An 8762-nucleotide genomic window follows, 5' to 3' on the forward strand; every position below is an offset into this window, starting at 1 on the left:
GGAGCTACGGCCGCCAGAGCGAGAGTAAACCTCGATGCCATGGATATGTAAATAGATAACTGTTTGTTTCCCTGCTTTTTGCTGCTTTAAACCCGACTAGGGTTATTCTTAAAGGGATCCCTTTGTTTACCCGGGATCCCTTCTTCTGCTTTTTGTTTTGTTTCCTGTTTATTCATCATTGAAAGAACTGCTGAATCATGAACAATGCATGATTACAAACTTTTTGTAAATAGTTTGCACCTTCTTAAAGGTGCTCTCTACTGGTTTTATAAAAGAAAGGACTCTTTGCGAAGGAACTGTTCCTGAAAGCAGTACCGGAGTCCTTGCCGCATACAGACTTGCAGCTTGAGAAGTTGCACTACCTCATAGAGACTTGGTCCCCTCTTAAAGGGGATGTTCATCAAAAGCACTTAAGGAATGATGATGTTTTGAAAGAAAGAAAGTACTGATAATGCTGATATGTGAAAGTTATATGTAGAAAGCTAGTTACATTGCAAGAAATGTTTAATGATGTTGATAAAAGAATGAGGACAGAAAGTGAACCCGTACGGGGTTAGTTAGTGAGTCCTCCTAGGAGCCATACAGAGATGGCTCAGTAATCCTGAACTGAAAGATAAATGATATGTTCTATACTGTGTATAGTAGTAGAAAGACAGTAGGCCCAGGCAGAAAGGGGCGGTCCTGTAACAGAAAGGAGAGGCAGTAGGCCTGGAGCAGTTAGGACAGGCGGTCCTGCAGACGTAAAGAAGGAGAATGCATAAAAGTTGATTAGCCTTATAATGTGTTATAAGAAGGTCTTTAGTGGATTTAGCGAGTACGTCCTTAAAGGCAAAGTTAAATTATTGTTCAAGGAATTTGCACTTAGTAGAATACCCGGTTGGGTAAGAAAAGTTATTTATAGTATGTTATTTAAAATATTTAACCATGTTTGTAACGTTCAAGTGTCCTCACCTCCCATAAAGGGAAGCTCTGTTAAAAAGTTTACTTGTACTTGCATTTTCAAAATTGTATGTCTTTTTGCTGACATGTATTGTTGTTTTCTTCCCAGTCCAGGAGTACTGGATTTAATCGGGGGGGAGTGCAGCTCCCCAGAGTCCTGGTCGTTGCAGTACTGGTGCTCCGCCGCTAAGGGGGGCCATGGTACGTCTGATGGCACTGAAGGAGTTCTTCTGACCAGGTATCACAGTCACAAATACACTTCACAGTCTGCCTCCAGGGGGAGCTAAGGGTGCTATGTATTAGGCCACTCCTCACAATCTGGTAAAACTGGGGGTTAGGCAGAAAGTTAGTGAGAAAAGCTGGCTGGGTTGGAACCAGGCAACACCTTGTGGCAGAGGGTGTTGTAGGGGGAAGATTCAGAGGGGTCCCTGTCAGGGGTGGGATCCTGACAGAGGCCTAGCACACAGAGAGAACGTTACGGGACCGCGCCTGCATGATATAGCGGCGGTACCCCAAGAAAGGACAAGAAGCGAGGTTCATTGTGCTGAGTGAGAAACAAGATCAACGCAACAAGGAGAATACCAGTAGGAGTCGTGCTGTAAGACGAGGCAACATCCTATTGAGGCGCATAACCGGTGGCCGGAACGCCGAGGAAGTATAGAGCTCCAGGCCAAACTTCAAACCTACGACAGGACAGTCAGTTATAGGCAGGCTGTCTCACCCAATTCACCTAGGAAGACACAGGGGGGTAACAACAGGAGTGGGGCGACGCTAGAGTCCCGGAAGAGCTCCGAGCCTCCCCGTCATACGGGTGCGTCCTAACCACAAGATCTGGGGGACGTGGAAGAACATCAGAATTGAGTTGTGAGGGAACACGAGAAACAGACACAACAGTTGTGGGGTACTATCCCGTAAGCACAGCAGGGGAGGACCACAACACACAAGCGCTAGAAGGTAGGCACAGATTTCCACCTGCAAAGGGAACTCTGGAGGTGCCATCGGACCGGCCGGACTTGCGCAGCCCAGTTAACCGTATTCCGGATTGAGGACCTTGAAGCCTTCAGTAAAGAGGTAAAGAGACTGCAAACTGGTGTCCTCGTTATTTACTGCGACCGGCACTGCAACGCACCACCATAACATCATCACTATACCACCACCTTTATTGTACGCCCCTCAGCAGGGTCACGGACTGGGTCTAGCCACCGTGACAACCCCAGAAGAGAGACTCAGAGGCCCGGTACCGGGTACCCCTCAGCCCTGCGGCAGTGGGGGCGCTGCACATATATCCATCCTGCCGCCCCCCTTATATCCATCCTGGTCCTTTGTCCTGCGCCCATACATCCATCCTGCCGCCCCTTATATCCATCCAGGTCCGTTTTTCCTGCCCCCCATATATCCATCCTGCAGCCCCCCATATATCTATCCTGGTCCTTTTTTCTTGCCCCCCATATGTCCATCCTGCCACCCTCTTTATATCCATCCTGCTCCTTTTTTCATGCTTCCCATAAATCCATCCAGGATGATGTGTGCCAGTCGCATGTGACGCATGACACTGACATCATACGCCAGTGACGATGGGCGCACACTTTTCAGACAGCATCGTGGCGCGCGCCGCAGCACTTCAGGCAATCACCGCTGCGTGCACACGCCCTGCACTCTCTCTGTCTGCGCTTTTAAAGGGCCTGCACCCCTAAAAACCGCAGACTTTTTTTTCTTTTGGTCTTCTTTTTCACCTCTCCTGCCCCCAGAGACCAGGGCTCATTGGGGAATTCCCCGATATCCCCCAAGGCCAGTCCGACCCTGCATGTACAACACCATGGAATCAATGGTGCTATATAAATAAATAATAATGGTAATAAATACACTAAAGGTGGAATCAACCTGTTTGCTATAGGCAATTGTTAAAATTTCGTTAATAGTTTTGTAAATGAGGTCTTTGTTCCTATGGTAACAGTGTAATGCTGTAAAAAGGGGGAAGTGTTGTCATAGGGCCTAGAATTGAATTATGCTTGAGGTAAATTATTATAAAGTCCTTTATTTTTTCAGACACAGTAAATGCTTTTCACTTTTAGGAACTTTTCCTTAATCGTCCGGCTCCTCCAGCCTTGATGGTAACCAATGAGATCTGCCATATTATTACTACTTGTCAATATAAATTAATACCTGTGGAGACTCATGGTCATATGTGACATCATCAAATACAGGAGGCCATTGTTACCTCACAGCATGATGTCTATAAAAAAGGGTGTTCTGGGGGCAGAAGCTCATTTCAGAAGATGTACCCGAAGAGAGCGGAGGATCCAGGATCAAGGACACGGATTCTCATTTCAGGAGATGAAGACGAGTAGAGAGGAGGATCCAGGATCCAGGACACGGATTCTCATTTCAGGAGATGAAGACGAGGAGAGTGGAGGATCCAGGATCCAGGACACAGACTCTCATTTCAGGAGATGAAGATGAGGAGAGCGGAAGTTCCTGTATTGAGGATACAGGTAAATAAGAAACCTTACAGGGAATTTAGTTAGTGAACTTAGCGCCAACATGGACCCTCCAAGTCTACAGATTGTGGCTGTAAGGTTCTAGATTTCTTCTGTCCTTGCTGGTAGAATCTCTAGACTTGGGTGATGAAGGTTCTTTGTGAGGTCACAGCGGAATGTTGGACACAGAGTTCTATGCAGCAAACATGGAAACATCAGAGAGGTCAGCACAAAGATCGCACCTCGGATGGAGACACCACTGTCACTACTATGGTCAGTGACACTTCAAGTGGTATCTGTGGCTAGTACAGATACCACTTGGTGGTAGTTCTGTCACTTTAATTTAAGATTACTGGGGCAAAAAATATACCATTATTCCCCCACATGGGAGAGAGGTTGGTGTACATACATTGGGGGAAAATGTTTTTATCTGTTTACTTTACTTTCTTTTTATTTATTTTACCATTTTATTTTACTTGTGTATGACTGCATTTACAACATTTTTTTAAAAACAAATTTAGTACACCATTTTTAAGTGTTTATGTCAAAACTTAAAAATGCAGAGAAAAGGGGGCTTGTTTATCTGCATAAAGTACAATATATTTATGACTCTTTCTACAGGTTTTATAATGATACTGCCCCTCATATTATTGTTTTTCTTACCAGGGAGAGAATCTGGATCCTGGAAGGAAGATTGAAGAATCTAAAGAGAGCCACACGATTATTTAGTGTTAATCATTTAATATGTCTGCACATTATATTTGTTGTCTTATGATGTCATTATATGCTGATTATATGGATCTAATCCTGGGATCAGTGCATCATGACATCACATTGTTTAGGTGTCTGCTGTCTTATCCAACGGTATAAGGAGTAGAACATACATATTTACATGCTTTAGCACTACAGAGTGCAACTTTATTTGTTTACCAACTGTATAATGGTCCTGATATGATGCAACAATCCTATGTCTGTATATTAAGGGGTTGTGTTTGTAGGGAGGTACTGTTCTGTGTGGGGGGCAGTGTTCTGTGTGGGGGGGTAGTGTTCTGTTTTTTTACAGGGGAGATGAACATAGCCAAGCTATGAGTTTCAGCATCTGATCTGACGAGGAAAGGTGAGGCGACTTACCAAGACAAAGAATATCTGCTATCAAGAAACGAGTCTCCATGTTTAATATCATTGCTGTATATATGTCAGTTAGTTGTAGAATGGCCTTGATCCAGGGTTCTCGAACTGATCGCCTTTTCCCGGGGTCAAGAAGGAATTTTTTCCCTGTAACACACATTGGCTGAACGTGTCCAGGTTTTTTGCCTTCTTCTGGATCATTGGCTTTAGGTAGAGGTAAAGATTGTATTTAATAAAATATGTTTAAAATCAATGATCGGTCTCCTTATGTCTTTATTTTATACAGCACTTGGGTAGTTGTATATGTTAGATCCATGGCTGCCACAATATGAAGGCAAACAGAAATATAAGGGTGGTAATTATATCCATGGCTGCCACAATATGAAGGCAAACAGAAATATAAGGGTGGTAATTATGTGTCTGCTAATGCAATGTCTGTATTTGACCTTCCTAATACCACTACTAATGGCACATCCCTCCTAATAACACTCCTAGTGGCACGTCCCTCCTAATAACACTCCTAGTGGTACGTCCCTCCTAATACCATGTCCCCCCTAATACCACTTCTAGTGGCATGCCCCTATGCCCCTTCTAATAGGGTATAAATTGCTGATTACTGGTGGTTTTGACTGCTGAGACCACCAGTGATATCAAGACTGGAGTTTTGGAACCCCCAATATTGGGGCTCTGCAATCCTGTTCTGAATTGAGAGGAGGTTCATTTTCTATGGGACACCAAGTACAGTGCTCGGCAATTTTCAGCAGTCTTATAACCAATGAATGGAGTGAAGACCGTGCATGACCACTGTCACGTACACACTTCTCAACACATGACGTGGGGTGCACCTGCAAGGGTTAATTTATCTCCTCTCATTCAATCCAACTCCCAGTCTCTGTGTTAGGCTATAAAGTTAGCATAAATCACTATTTTTGTATAGAGTCCTGAGGAAGGACAGTGGACTCTGAAACACGTCGACAATAAAACTGCAATTTTATCTATTTATCTACTATAACTCGTGTCATAACTCCAGAGAGCGCAGAAACACTTCCAATTCGGTTAATTTATAAATCACACCCTACACAGTCCACACACCCCAATTACTTAGCATGCTGCCACCACTCATCAAACACACAGGGTGATAAGTCCCCAAAATATATTACTGTCTGACAATCAAAAGGTCACACAGTCTCTGAAAGTCTATGGATTCTTTAAAGCATACAAGGATCAAACTTAGTAAAATGTTAAACTTTATTATAAAAATATACAGTGCTTACAATAAAAGATATAAAAAGGTACAAATAAAGCAACAAAATGATGCAAAACAGTTATAAAACAAACACGGAGAAATAACAGAAATATCTAAAAGTTTTTGTCTACAGTTATCTTCTGTTTCCTTGAGGGAAGGAGAAATGAGTTATGGATCACATCAGCATACACAGCACCCACATGTGAACAACTTCTTTTTGTGCCACCCAGCTTTTTATAGTCCCGACCATAGGATCATATTTCCAGGATGACCCGGATTGGGCCATTTAAAAATTGCTGTTTGTGAATGGATGATGGGCTAAGTTGTGGCATTTCAAATATCCTGTATCTCAGCAGTGACATTATACACAGGAGCTTTGTATATAGTGTCTGTGTTCAGGTAATACAGGGATCACCAGTGACATTATACACAGGAGCTCGGTATATAGTGTTAGTGAACAGGTAATACAGTGATCACAAGTGACATTATACACAGGAGCTCTGTATATAGTGCATAGCGTACAGGTAATACAGTGATCACAAGTGACATTATACACAGGAGCTTTGTATATAGTGTACAGGTAATACAGTGATCACAAGTGACATTATACATAGGAGCTCTGTATACACTACATAGTGCATAGTGTGTGTGGACATGAAATACACTGACTCACCGGTGACATCTCTAGTTGAAGTCCTTCTTCGCCATCACTTCTTCCAGCCATGACTCATCTCTGCAAAAAATAACACAGTCAATAGCTGATGCTTCCAGAGCACTTCCCCCACTTTTTCCCTGACTTCTACACTACATCAGATGAAAAAAAAAGCGACGTAGTGCTGCTCTGCACAGTAACAGGACCCCCCTTTTGGTCCCTCCATGGAAAACAGTTTCCTAAAAAGTAAATTATATTACTGTAGTAATAATGTCTCTAATTGGACCTTAAAGAAATTATGCTCCCCACTTGTCACCATAAACTAACATGGCATGTTCCTCATTCTAGCCCCCAAACAGTAATTAAGTCCCTCATCCTGACCCCCTTTATTTAATAATCTCGCTCAGCATGGCCGGCGTCAGCACCCGGCGCACCCGGGCAAGTGCCGGGGCCCTGGCGAGACGGGGGGGCCCACTTACGCAGTCATAGATTCCAATTTGCGCTGGCACAAGCATCTTCTCAGTCAGTGCAGGGCCAGGCACATCGGGGTTAAGGATACAGCCAGCGTGACATTGTGGGCGGAGAGAGCAGGTTCTCCTGCTCTGCTCTCCTGGCTGCCTGCAGTGCTGAACTAGGGTTGAGCGACTTTTATTTTTATAGGATCAGGTCAGGTTTCACGAAACCCGACTTTCTCAAAAGTCGGGTCGAGTGAAATCGCCCGATCCTATAAAAAAGTCGGGGTCGGGGTCGGGGTCGGCCGAAACACAAAACCCAATGCAGTGCAATGGGATACTATGGTTCCCAGGGTCTGAAGGAGAGGAAACTCTCCTTTAGGCCCTGAGATCCATATTAATGTGTAAAATAAAGAATCAAAATAAAAAATATTGATATACTCACCCTCGGACACGCCCTGGTACTAACCGGCAGCCTTCCTTCCTAAGAATGAGCGCGTGAATGACCTGCGGTGACGTCGCGGCTTGTGATTGGTCGCGAGTGGTCACATGGGCGGTCACGCGACCAATCACAAGCCGCGACGTCATCTAAGGTCCTTCACGCGCTCATTCTTAGGAAGGAAGGCTGCCGGAAAGAAGCAGGGCGCGTCCGAGGGTGAGTATATTCCTATTAGGTATATACTCACCCTCGGACGCACCCTGCTTCTTTCCGGCAGCCTTCCTTCCTAAGAATGAGCGCGTGAAGGACCTTAGATGACGTCGCGGCTTGTGATTTGTCGTGTGACCGCCCATGTGACCGCTCGCGACCAATCACAAGCCGCGACGTCACCGCAGGTCATTCATGCACTCATTCTTAGGAATGAGGGCTGCCGGTTAGTACCAGGGCGCGTCCGAGGGTGAGTATATCAATATTTTTTATTTTGATTCTTTATTTAACACTTAAATATGGATTCCGATACCGATTCCCGATATCGCAAACATATCGGAACTCGGTATCGGAATTCCGATACCAGATTCAGAAGATCGCCGACCTCATGGCCGACACCACACAGGGGTCGGGTCGGGTTTCATGAAACCCGACTTTGCCAAAAGTCGGCGACTCCTGAAAAATGGCCGACCCGTTTCGCTCAACCCTATGCTGAACTTATCAGGCACAGGCAGATTCCAGAGGAGCTCCTACCGGCGCCTGAGTGAGTGCCATGCTATATCGCTGTATATTCTGACAGTCTGGGTGACCTGGGGCAGCCATGGGCTGGGCGGCTGCAGCTGACATATATATACTACAGCAGCTGCCCAGCCCAGGCCCCCAGCACAGCCTGTATAGATACAGTGTATATAATATATATACAGGACAGGTGCTGGGGGCCTGGGCTGGGCGGCTGTTGAAGTATATACACTGCACAGTACCTCTCCCCTGTATATATACACCGCACAGTACCTCTCCCCTGTATATATACACTGCACAGTACCTCTCCCCTGTATATATACACTGCACAGTACCCCTCCTCCTGTATATACACTGCACAGTACCACTCCCCTGTATATATACACTGCACAGTACCTCTCCCCTGTATATATACACTGCACAGTACCTCTCCCCTGTATATAGACACTGCACAGTACCACTCCTGTTATGACCTGGTGGTTACGGAGTGGTACTGAGATGACCTGGTGGATAAAACCAATCATGGACAAGCTCAGAGGAGGTGGCAGCTCTACAGACAGTAATCACCTATATGACCTAGTGATTACGGAGCAGCACTGAAATGACCTAGTGGGTAAAACAAATAATGTACTAGCTCTGAGTAGGTGGTAACTTTACTGACCGCAATCCCTACTCCTAACACCAACACTAGAAATAGCCGTGG

General features: G+C 45.0%; 1 long non-coding RNA gene across 1 annotated transcript; it reads left to right on the forward strand.

The window, feature by feature from the left end:
- The first annotated feature begins 3211 nt into the window (after positions 1 to 3211).
- Positions 3212 to 4798, forward strand: LOC143785958 (uncharacterized). The gene is made up of 2 exons (XR_013218173.1): positions 3212 to 3431; positions 4083 to 4798. It is a non-coding gene; the product is annotated as an uncharacterized LOC143785958 (long non-coding RNA).
- Positions 4799 to 8762: the final 3964 nt, after the last annotated feature.

The sequence above is a fragment of the Ranitomeya variabilis genome, chromosome 7 (assembly GCF_051348905.1).
Source record: "Ranitomeya variabilis isolate aRanVar5 chromosome 7, aRanVar5.hap1, whole genome shotgun sequence".
NCBI lineage: Eukaryota > Metazoa > Chordata > Amphibia > Anura > Dendrobatidae > Ranitomeya > Ranitomeya variabilis.